The sequence below is a fragment of the Dermacentor andersoni genome, chromosome 4, assembly GCF_023375885.2.
Source record: "Dermacentor andersoni chromosome 4, qqDerAnde1_hic_scaffold, whole genome shotgun sequence".
NCBI lineage: Eukaryota > Metazoa > Arthropoda > Arachnida > Ixodida > Ixodidae > Dermacentor > Dermacentor andersoni.
Genome location: NC_092817.1, coordinates 115,899,624 through 115,912,686, shown reverse-complemented (window position 1 = coordinate 115,912,686; position 13,063 = coordinate 115,899,624). Strand labels below are relative to the sequence as shown.

General features: G+C 44.4%; 1 protein-coding gene and 1 long non-coding RNA gene across 2 annotated transcripts in view; one reads left to right on the top strand and one right to left on the bottom strand.

Annotated features, from left to right (window-relative positions):
- Positions 1-13,063, top strand: part of LOC126537523 (thromboxane-A synthase-like) — a 68,039-nt gene that overhangs the window by 20,841 nt on the left and 34,135 nt on the right. The gene's annotated exons all lie outside the window — the stretch shown is intronic.
- Positions 8,174-12,178, bottom strand: LOC129386408 (uncharacterized). Its single transcript, XR_008613795.2, has 2 exons — positions 11,366-12,178; positions 8,174-8,345 (listed from the first exon to the last, which is right to left on the bottom strand). It is a non-coding gene; the product is annotated as an uncharacterized lncRNA (long non-coding RNA).

Genomic DNA, 13,063 nt, shown 5'->3' with positions numbered 1-13,063 from the left:
GTATCGACAAAATCTGTTTCAGAGTGCGAATTGCTAAATTTTCGTTCAATTCTGTAAAGAGTACCGAGACTCTCTGAGGCCATTGCTTGCTTTCACCTCCCCTCCCTTTCCACCGTGATTGTGCAAGGAAATAAATATATATATATATATATATATATATATAGAGTGCACATTGCAACCGCGGTTGTTTTCCGTGAGGAGGCACAATCGACGCGCAATATCCCTCCATGTAAACGAAGCATCACTGCTGCATTGTCTTCTGGCAGAACTCTTTCTGAAGGAAAGTACACTCAGCCTATCGAGTGGAAAACACTGCCATGTTGACCTAGGCGATCATGCTAGTCACCCACATCCATCTTTCTTTCTTTCTTTCTTTCTTTCTTTCTTTCTTTCTTCTTTCTTTCTTCCTTCCTTTCTTTCTTTCTTTCTTTCGTTCTTTCTTTCTTTCTTTATCTATCTCTTTCTCTGGAAAGAAAAGTTGCCAGTGTGAAGAGTGGAAAAACTCCAGGGCAGCTACAACGAGCGTTGATTGTATAACATGTGCTTCAAGTATCGGTGCTATCTTTTTTGTCGCATTCGAAACAAATGATGAAACACTGCGTCACGGCAGAGCCGATGCAGCTGTGGCTGGCAGAGAATGATACTTCGATTAACATGACCAGCGCATGTTGAGAGCGGAGCCACGCGCAATGAGAGGCAGCGCTTTCGTTTCTGCAGCAGCGTACAACACCGCCACACAATATACACCTTACTGGATACTTATTACGTGCATACATATGTTTGTACCTCGTACCTTGGGAATGTTAGCCTATCGCCCATCATGGGCATAGCGGGGGTGTGGAAGATTCACAAACGAAACTTTAAGGATGCATACTAAGTTGCGCGGATTGGTAACTCACTCTTCTGAAACAGCGACACGGCCAGTGTCACAGTATAGGCTTCTCATGCCGGAAAGGACAGCAGCAAACCTGTGGCGATGCCGCCCCTAAGTCCTCGAACCAGCTCGTCATGACTGTGCGAGACAGTGTCTGCACTCGCCTAGCTAATAATTTACTGGTAAATAAGGATTGAAGGATGCATTCTATTCGGAATTGGCCAGATGTTCAACCTTTCTAGCAGATTTCCAGGGCCCGTATTCACGAAAACATTTTACTCTAGAACTGCTCGTTATAGAATATTTGAGTCAATACTGGTGCTGGACACGTGATTATCGAAGATAGCCGCCCAGTGCCAATGAGCACTTACGAACGAAAAGTTTTGTGAGTCGGGCCGCTGAACCTCACCGGCTCAGAAATGGCCCCAATTTGAGAAAAATGCTTCGAAATCTGCGACGTCACATACACACTGGTGCTCAGGTTATGAATACGAGTACTTTATCGTGAGTCCAACCCTCACCCTTGATCATTTCGGCGAGTCAAATCGAAAGGATTTAATTTCACCTTGTGAACAATGACACTTGCCATCTGCCTCCGCTCAGGCACTGCGACGCGTTTGGCCATATCTATCATTATTGAGTCCGGCCTGGGTGCCGCGGTCAACAACGTGACAATGTAAACTTTAGGCACGCGCCTTGGAGTTGTTGTCTTCCCGTTTGCCAAGCGATAAGCAATGAGAAAGCAACGGCAGTTCATAGCTGTCGACGCCGACATCGGAAAAAAACCTGACCGGTTGGCTGGTCTTACTGCGCCGAAGTTTGTCGCCTGCCAAATCTGGCTCCCCTCCACGCGACGCGCAGGTGCCAAGATAGGCACCGCCTTCACGAAGGATCGAGTTGCTTGTGCAAGGCACACTGTGTCCCTGGAATATCGCAACTCTTTCAAACGATCAGCACATCCGGAGTGCTCTCGGTTGATTAGGATGCTGCCCCGTTGGTTCGAGCCAGTGTTTGCATAAGCGTCGCAAAGAGGACGTTGTCACCACGTTGGAGCACGCGATGACAACGTCGAAAAAAACCAACGGAGAGGTCGCGTCAGCAGAAACGACACGCGGAAGTCAATGCGACGTGCCATCCGCCTCTCGTGAACACGTTCACCGTACGCCGACTTCTCGGTGCCGTCATCGCTGTTACAACGTTTATCTGTGGTCCGTTCATTTTGCCGAATTGATTACTCGCGACGATATCACCAGCAGTAATCTATAGAAATTATTTTTAGCACGTGCAAAAAAGGACGTCTTTACTGGTTTAGCTATGTGTTGCTGGCCATGGTGTCACACACATTTAGGTTCTATTTTCATCTATATCACACTCGCAGCTGCTTGCATGAACAGAGAAAAGTTACAGTGGCCTCCGTTGCTATTCCAACAATTTTAATAAAGAAAGTGTCTACTGCAGCTTTATTTTCGCTAAATTTCACTAGAGGATTACATGTTATCAGTCCACATTGATTATTAAAAAACTGGTCTCCCATGCATGGTACATACGGACTTTTAGTTGCAGACATACATCAAAAGCAGTTCACATTTCTGCAGCAGCTCGCTTCTGCGCTGGCGAGGTGCGCCTACTACGGCGGATTTGCACGATGCAGTCACATGAGACACGGCGCCGATCAAAATTGAAGGCAGCGCATTCCACACTTCCACCGCAATGTGTGTTTGTATGGGTTGGTCCCGGGCGATTACAATAGTCGCCATTGTCCATGTGTATTTTGGCAAACCAAGACAAACCCTGAAGCCCGAACTTGTATAGCCTGTAGAGCACGAATATTTGTCTGGCAAGTGTTGGTCAGTACGGGCAAACTGTATCTCAAGAATCACAGAAAAAGAGCCCTGTACAACTCCAACATTAAATGAACTGGCATTTCCCAAGTATTTCTGGCCAGAAACTTGAAAAGCTGGGAGATTGCTGTCAGACGCCGTTTCAAGTAGGTCACGTGGGAGCTTCATGAGAGATCTCTATCAATAATTATGCCAAGGAATCTGTGGGTCTTCTTAAGAAATTATCTGGCCATTTATTGAGATGGTGTAAGGCGTCATTGGTTTGCGAGCGAATGCCACCAGTGCACATTTGTGTGACGAGATTTCAAGACCTTGGTTGCGGAGGTATATTTACTGTCAGAGTAGCAGCTTTCTGAAGTCTTGCACGTATCTGAGGACGGGTCACCCCTGAAGTACATGTACATATGTCACCTGCGTACACTGATATCTTGATCGTTGCTGGCAGATGTTCAACAAGACCAATGAGTGTGAGGTTGAATAGGGTGGGGCTTGATACACCGCCTTGAGGAACGCCTTGGTAGGTGTAGTGTCTTGCGGTTTGACCATCGCAGGTACACACAGAACGATCTCAAAAAAAAGTAATGAGAAATCCATTGAAAAACTCGACCACCAAGGCCAACCATCTCTAGAGCATCGAGGATAGTCTCGGGAGATGCGTTATCATATGCCCCATTGACATCCAAGAACAAAGCTGCAGAAATCTTTTGCATGACTTTTGATGCTGGACATACGTAGCGAGATCAACAACACCGTCTACTGATGGGCGATCTCGACGAAAACCAGCCAAGCAATTTGGGAACATGCTGTAGTGTTCCAGGTACCACTCTAAGCGGGCAAGGATCATCTTTTCCATTATCTTTCCCACACAGCTGGCCAGCGCTATTGGGCGGTATGAGGTGAGTTCAAGTAAGGACTTGCTTGCTTCAGGAGAGGGACCAAGCGGCTTGTCTTCAATTCGTCGGGAAACATGCCATCTTGCTAGGATACGTTGTAGAGATCTAACAGTTCTCTCCGTGCGCCTTCACACAGGTTTTACAAGGCACGGTAGGATATTTCATCTGGTCCCGGGGATGAAGACCGCCTGCATAGAGCAAGAGCCGCTTCAAGTTCCTCCATTGTGAACGGAAGATCCATGCGGTAGTCACGCGAAACAGGGATCTCACTGTGGGCTGGACAGCCTGGACCGGTTTCTTGGCCAGCGAACCTTGCACAAGTCCCTGCAACATCACCATCCGGTCACCTCTGGAAGAGCGCCAGCGCTTTGAATAGGAAGCGTTGTTCTGAAAGGGAACGCAAACCAAGTATTGTTTTCCAGATGTGGGAAAGTGGCTTTCAGGGGTCTCGTGACTGGCAAAACTTTGTCCAGCGTCGAGATGCCAATCTATTCATGAGACGTTGAATTTTCTTTTGTAATCAGTTGGCTGTCCTAAGGTCATCGATGGATTTTGTACGCCGACGACGACGTAGTGCACAAAACCGCTCCAACTCTGTATCCAAATCCGTGTGCTTCGACGAAACCGTGACCGTCCGCGTGGCGTCTCGCATTTCCGACTTGTTTCCTCTAATCCAGAGTGCAAACCCTCTCGACAAGCATCTTCCATGGCAGAAGTAAAATTAGTCCAGTCAATTAATCGAATGGTGTTCCGTGGGGAGGACCTGCACATCCCTTTGATGATAAGGTACGTGGCAATGTGATCACTCCCGTGTGTCTCGATGTCCAAAAACCATTTAACGCATCTTGTGAAAGAGCTGGTGACAAAAGCTAGGTCAAGACAGCTGCCATAATTCACGCCTCGTATAAACGTTGGGCTGCCGTCATTCACAAGTGAAATGCCATGGTTGGAGGCGAAGTTTGCTTGTCCTTGTGCTTCCCCATGCCATATGGTGCGCATTAAAATATTCCATGATGACATATGGAATAGGAAACACCGACAAGATGTTCGTTAATCTTTTGGAATCAAAATTACTTGAAGGCGATATATAAACGCCTAGAAGTGTAAACATGAGTTTGCCCTTTTTATTGTTAGGCAAACATATTGATTGTCATCGTGAGGCGGAATCGGCTGGCGAACATAGGTCAGTTCTCGACTAATAAAAACGATGACTTTGCTACGTGCATCAGTTGTTGCGGATATATATATATATATACCAACGAAAGTCTGAAAGGCGTGACTTGAGTGCTCTTGCGTCGTTCCACTCGATGAGTGGCGCTGCCTTGACTTCTCGAAAGGATGGGCGATGGTTGGCCATGTCTCTATCGAGAGATACAAGCACTGGGCTTAAGGCGTCCAGTACTTTCAGTGCACTTCGAGCAGATGTGGTTCCAAGGCTCGACAAAATCACACGAATGGCATCTATGAGGGGACGCAGCATCGAAATAACTTGACGATCTGCTTAGAGCGTGTCATCAGCGGCAAGAGTAGGCTTCCGAGCGGGCTTGACAATCTGTGGTTCTTTGTGGAGTTGCTGGCTGTGAAGCACAGGCCATTATTCTTGAGAAAGATTCCTTACAGCTGACTGTCTTGTGCTGTTCAGCCCGTTTGTGGCCTGACTGGAGAATGTGGGGGTGACAATGGAAGGGCCCCTCTCATTTCGTGTCTGACTTTTTTAGGAGGTTCGGTGACGCCGACGCCGATGCTGGATCGTTTCATCAGCCTTCCTGTGTGACGAATTGTCCCGAACCATCTGCTTGAGAAGTGCGACCTCTTTCTTGATGCAAGGGCAGTCCCTAGACGAGGCAGCATGGCAACCATTACAGTTGCTGCACTTTAGTACAGTAGCCCGGCAAGTGCCCTCCGCGTGAAGTTCAGCACACCAGGGACACAGTAACGAGTTTGGACAGACCCCCTTGATATGTCCAAGCCTAAAGCACTGATGGCATTGAAGAGGCTTCTGTACGAATGGTCAAACAGGGTGTCGGAAGTGATCGACTTCTATGTGATATGGTATGCAATCTCCCATGAAAATCAGTTAGACACAGCGCGACGTTCCAAGGCGGCTCACATGCGTGATGACGACACCTTCACTTGCTATTTTGACGAGCACAGGCAAGTCCGCGTTGGGAATGGTGGCATCAATGTCATAAATTACGCCTGCTGTGGATGCATCATCCATAGGGATATAGGAACGCATTTTGATGCGTCCTAGCTCAGAGATTTGCTTCAGTTTTTCGAGCCCGCTGCCATTGGAAACATCGATTGCGAGGATGTTTCTCTATGCATTTATCCGAATGTCCTTAATTTCATTCGGCACGACCCCTTCCAAGAAAACAGATAGTTCTTGCCTGTTCAGCGGAGCTTGCTTGAGGGTTTCTCGGGCACGAACACAATGGCGTGAGGCCGCGTTCAGGCCTTGACTTCAGAGTCGCCGTGCTCGCTTCCGTTTATGTATTCGCGTTGACAATGCTCCTTTTGGTCCTCTTTCCGTGGACAGAGATGAAGCTATCATCCGATGAGTCTTCACCCGACACGGAGTATAGCTCAGTGTCCTCGGTGTCATTGAGCACGCTTCCTCCCTTCCTCGCGAAGGACGGCCTCTGGACGACCTCTGGCCAGGAGGGCCTCTGGAAGGCTCCACGTCCATGGCCACAAGACAGGGAGCCGAGGCGCCAGGAAATTCCGAAAATTTCGCCAGAAACCAGAGAACACCAGACAGAAGCGCTCTACCAAGAAGACACTTCGTCGTCGTCCCTCTTCCTTTCCGAGGAGTGAAATATAGGCTATATATGAAATTTCGCAAGGGCGCATTACCGCATATTTTGCCTGTCAAAACCAGGACGCCGGATTTTGCACCGGAATCGGCAATAAGGCGTTAGTGCGCGTACTGGTAACACCATCCCTGCCGCCCTCCATTGCTGTAAGTCTTTTGTGTGGGCGAGTTGGTTTATTTATTAGGAGGTTCCATTGCATTCTTTGATATCAGGACCTACGCCTATACATAAATATTCGATAAAACTTATGTTCTTGTCATAATTAAGCCGATTCTTACTCTGATTTCGAAACTATGGGCAGCGCTACCCTTACAAAAATTTTTATAGAAAGTCCATAGACAGTCTATAGACATTTGTCTATGGAGTCTATAGACTGTCTATAGACATTTCTTTAGACTAGTCTATAGACAGTCTATGGACTTATGGCCATACACTTTTTATAGACTAGTCTATAAAAAGTCTGAGTCTATAGACAGTCTATACACTGTCTATAGACAGTCTATAGACTTATAGCCATACTTTTTATAGACTAGTCTATAAAAAGTCTGAGTCTATAGATTGTCTATAGACTGTCTATAGACTTATGGCCATACACTTCTTATAGACTAGTCTATAAGAAGTCTGAGTCTATAGACTGTCTATAGACGGTCTATAGACTTATGGCCATACACTTTTTATAGACTAGTCTATAAAAAGTCTGAGTCTATAGACTGCCTATAGACCGCTTATAGACTTATGGCCATACACTTTTTATAGAATAGTCTATAAAAAGTCTGAGTCTATAGACTGTCTATACACTACATATAGACAGTCTAAAGACTTATGGCCATACTTTTTACAGACTAGTCTATAAAAAGTCTGAGTCTATAGACTGTCTATACACTACATATAGACAGTCTATAGTCAGATGGCCATACTTTTTACAGACTAGTCTATAAAAAGTCTGAGTCTTTAGACTATCTATAGACTTATGGCCATACACATTTTATAGACTAGTCTAAAAGAAGTCTGAGCCTATAGACTGTCAATAGACTTATGGCCATACACTTTTTATGGACTAGTCTATAAAAAGTCTGAGTCTATAGAGTGCCTATGGATTAATTAAAATTCATGTTTGTAGACAGTTGTCTGCAGAATGTCGATGGACAAGTGTATAGGCTTACAGTTCTACTTTTGTAAACTGAAGTCTATAGAATGTCTATAGATGTCATTTGTCTGTATACATTTTATACACTTCAGTCTACAAAAGTAGAACTATATATACACTTCTACTTTTGCAGACTGAAGTCTATGGAATGTCTATAGACAAATGTATATAGATAGTCTATAGACATTCTATAGACTTCAGTCTACAAAAACAGAACTTTATAATCCGATACACTTTCTTCTATGACATTCTGCAGACATTTGTCAACAAACATGCATTTTCATTAATCTACAGACACTCTATAGACACAGACATTTTATAGACAAGTCTACAAAGAGTGTATAAGGCCATAACTCCATAGCGGCTACCTACTAGTTTTTTTTTTTTACAAGTTAGTTTACATTTTTCTTTACATGCGGTAGCAAAACGTTTTGAATGTATTTATGCATGTGCACCTGTTCCTTTTCATCTGCACTTATGCATTACCGTTAGCAGATTAATAATGCTCCTGAACCAGCTGTACTTTCATATATGTTGCATAAACAGAAAGAATTTATATAGTGTTGAATCATGCAGTGCAAAAAAAATAAAACAAATGCACCGGCAATGCATTAACCGTTTTTATTGCTCGATATAATATATGAATTCCTTAAATTCATGTCTTATGCTAATTATGGAAACAGATTACATATTTACACTACTCCTTGGCAAGCATGGTCGCCAGGCTGGCCTTGACCTTTGTGTCATTAGTCCCAAAGGTGCTGCAGGTGTATGCTGCAAATAAGTAGATGCAGCAATATGAGGCAAAAATAACAAGTGTGTATTCTTTGTATGTTCATTAAGCAGCTTAATATATTTGCTCAAACCATCTAAGTCAATACTTAATGCGGTTTAACTATGACTAAGGGCTGCTTGTCAATACAAATCAGTACCTTTATACAATGTTTTATTGCATAGTATGGTGAACAATTAAACAGTCACAACTGCTGCTCGTGCCAGCAACAGTATGTTCCCTTTTATGACAAGTTCATATATGATGCATTAATGTACTTATCCCAAATGGTCTCTATATTTATTGCTGAAACGTTACCCAGTTGTGCTGTCTGTACAATTTTTTGGCTGGTAGTTAAGTATGCCCGTGCAGAGGGATATTTTCAGAAGACGTGACTGGAATATTCACAGTATCATGCCTAAGATTGTAATTTATTTTGCTTAATACACATTTAAATGTCTTTCTCATACTTTTAAATGAATGGTCATTGGCCATAACTTCAACAGAAGGCAGATGGGTTGATTGTATTGATATGGTCACTTAATTTCTTACAGGTAATGAGGCCTCTTGGGCATGCTAACAGGTTTCCAAGTTAGGTATACCACATGAGCACCCGAAATACCACAGGAGCACTTTGTGTCATGGCACGACAGATATGCACCTCCTAGGAAACAGAACTGATAAGATAGTTCGAATGAATTCTATCACAGTAAATTATTTAAGGTGCTTTGAAAGATGAAATTTTTTTCTAGGCTATCGAGGTTCAGGACGTTAACGCAAAAAAAAACATATTGAGTAAGAAATGCCTTGTCAGTATGCTTGACTTTCTTTTTTTTTTCAATAAATAGGACCAATTTCCCTCAATTTTTATGAAGTGAAAGGTTTTAAAAATATATTTAACACAGAGATTCTCTGGTAACGTTGTATGACATATGACAAGACAGCATACCTATGTGGCCATTTTAAGATTTCCCGATCTTTTTCCAAGCCTTCCCTGGCTGTTTTCATGAAAATTTTCTGGCAATCTATGACGCCTGCAGCTTAAGTGCAATAAAAAAAATATTGTGGTTTAATGCTTGCCAAGTACTGCCAGTCCATAATATTTAGATAAAACGAATAACACGTCGGTCACTTGATATGTAGTATTAGATGCAACTGACTTGAATCCCTTGTTTAATAAAGCTGACAAGGGCTTCGGCAAGTTCCTAATTGATGGCCACACGAGTACAGCACGGAAGACACAGAGACACACGTAAAACAAATGCAACAATGTGAGCGAAAACTATACAATGAGATATTTTTACGGTTCAATAGTAGTTTTTTATATAATTTGCTCTCATCACTTATGCCTCTAGTTTAACTTTGTTTCTCTGACTAAAGACTACATGGCAATATTAATCAGTACCATTATGATGTTTCGTTATATTACAGTGTGATAAGCAGTTAGACAACCGTAATGGTCGCCGGTGCCAGCAACGGTACGTTTCGTTTCAAGACAGGTTCATGTGACACACAGTGTACTTATAAAAATAAAATAAATGCGAGAATCCCAAACGATTCCTATAATAATAATTGTTGAAACAAAGATACCCGGCTGGACTGTGCACATTTTTCAGGTGTTAATGCAATATGCCCGTGCCGAACGAACATGCTCAGCATACTGACTGCACTTTTGAACAATCACGTTAACATTTGCAATTTATTTCCGTTTAGAACAGTCTGCAATGTCTCTTTTCTCATACTTCGAGATGAATACATTTGCCACACTTTCAGTAGAATGCACATGAATGGGGGCGTACTGATCAGGTTACTTACCAACTAAAACATGTTACAATCTCTTAGGCGTGGTGATAAGGGTAGAACAAATGCAATGTCCACTGAATTATTTGAATAATCTGTGCGTTATCTACTAAGAAAAGACCACCAAATTGATAATCTGGCTCTTTTTTCTTTTGTACAGCGCATATAGTATGCAGTCTGTCCAAGACGACGGCACTACATGCAACAGTAATGAAAACCGGAACACTTATTACACACGACAAGGGCTTCATACCATGCACGACTGGCACAATGCGAATCTGCGCCAGCAGCTGCCTAGTGATTAAGAGCACGCAAACTGCATAACGCCGAAGCATCGAAAGGCGCTTAACGCTTTTCATATAGCTCGAAAGATAACTTCTGCTGCTAAACTGTTTAAAAAAAGAGACAAAAAAAATCTTCCAACTACCGTCAAACGCAATGCCTTCAGTTTGAAACGTGTAAAGGTGCTTCCCGGAACGACTAATTTAGTGTTCTCCAATTTTTTCGGCTAAGTTGCGAAGCTGCAAGTGACTGAGCTTATCGCAGGTTTGATGCTCCAAAGCGTTTGTGGTTGCATATAAATAGATTGGGTGAATTAGAGATTTTTGCTTGATATTTCTTCAAGTCTCGTGTTTTGCTTGCGGTAACTTCCCAAAATTAACTTGCGGTAAGTTCCCAAACGATGCGAAAACGGCAGCGCACACACTGCTGATGCATGCCCCGCAAACACGGCCTTTCATTCGAGTACGTTAGCAGTTATTCAACTATACGTGTCTGTCTGAACATTCTTGATGCTAACACAATTTCGAGATATATACGTAAAGCGTGTCACGAGAATTTCACTAGACATGCGGCGCAGCATTCATCGCGGCCGGATCAAGCGCCACGAAATTAGATCTACCGCACTGGCTGCCCAACATACACAATGCACAACATACACAACATACACAACATACACAACATACAGTATCAAGTTAAAACATGGTGTACGTCCTTCTTTACGCACGTAAACTATAATGCTAAAATCAACAAGCCCGAGCGATCGCTCGCCGTAAAACATTCCGTATAGTAGAAGCCAGAACAAGAGCGCGTTATCAAACCATGTCAACGACAAACCGACACTATACCCGAGTCGCCTGCGCTACATGCAGCCGCTTCGCGCTAAGAGATGCGCTCACATAATCATGAGCTATTGACGCAAAACGTCTTTGCTAAAGCTTACCGTTCAGTGTAGTTGACGTGTGATGCCACAAAGATGACACGCATACACAGACACCGACGTTCAGGCATACACCGCACACCGGTACAACCGTTTACGTGCCTGGCGCACTCGTTGAGACGGCGCACCGCCGCGCATGCGCAAGAGCTCCGAGCATGCGCAGGAGCTCCGCGCGCGAGGGCGTGCGCGCTCGGAGGAGTGTGAGCGCCTTTTCCTCCTTCATTTTTTTTGTCTCTTTCTCTCTCTCTCTCTCTCTCTCTGCGCGCCATGCGCGCCGGAACGGGTGCCTTATTCATCTTTAACACCACTATTCATCTTTTTTCATGGACGAAGGAAATGCGCTGGTAGGTTGTATGACAAACGCTGTGGGCTATCGTATGAGACTGGAACGCTAACATGAATGCGCTGTTTGTAAAAGCCGTTACAGGGCCCTTCAGACGTTTCAGACGCATTATTGCCAGCGTCGATTAGTAATACAGCGTACTTGTAGCATATCTTCCAGCGTACCGCCAAATGTGATGCCCGCACGTATGTTAGTGCTAATTTTCTGTTCCGATGATAGGTCAAAGCAATCAGTACAGCATTGAGGTACTCATATGCGTGGCTGCGCAGGCATACCGCCGGCGAAATACTGGGTGGGCTCAGAGAATTTGGCACCTATTTTAAGTGAATGAGAAACTTTGATAGGTTTATAGCGCAGGATATCAGTCAACAAAAAACCGCCCGATGTTAGTGACGCAGCCGAGATATGAAGACAATGTGAAATGTATCCGAGAATCGGACGACACACAACGCGAAGACCACATGCGCGACATCGGTTCATCGCACACTCACAAAGTCCGCGTTGTCAGCTACAAACATTACGAGTGTATTTGCTGTTAGCTTGATGCCTGTTTGGAATCCACTTGTAGCTGAAGCTGGCGTTCATAACATCTATTATAACAATTGGATCGGCGTTTTGCTTACTTTATTCTACTGCCGCAAAAGTGATGCGACAACTGTGAAGACTGTCTTGGGATTGCCGAGAGCGGCTACGTAGATGATATCATGTGGTCAACAAATGCGGAGGTATACACTATGTGTATACTAATGTCTACAAATAGGCTCTACAGCAATCTCAGCAGTATACAACTTCAGTGGCTTATATCAAACGCAGCTAAGTATTATCCACCGGTACCTGCGCTTGGTTACAGCGTACACGGGTTGGGCCCAGATTAACGATGTTTGTCTATTGTTAATCTATAGACATGCAAGACCACGACAACTCAGAGGAAGACCAGGTGGTGAATTCACCACCTGGTCTGCCGGCTTTCGCCACTTATTCACCACCTTTGCCACATCATCACCATCTGACCTTCACCACCTGGTCTTCGCGAAGTGTACGTCCGGGAAGCAGCCAGGTTTAGGGCCTTCGGGTGCCTGGAAGACCTTGGTGACTCGGACGGTGCCTGCTCCGCCGCGATCCTCGTTCGGAGCAGCTTCACCGAACGCAGACTAGCAGTCTGCACGGTTTGCCCGCCGCGCCGGAGTTGCGGTGCCGTCGTGCATGAACCAGTGCCATATCATCGCGTTCGCAGAGGGCGAGGGGTATGGGAACTCGGAATTACAAATTATCGACTTTCTTCTATACATATTCAATACACCGGGAGTAGAGAAAAAGAAATAGAAACCTTGTCGACTATATTGTCCATAATATAGAGA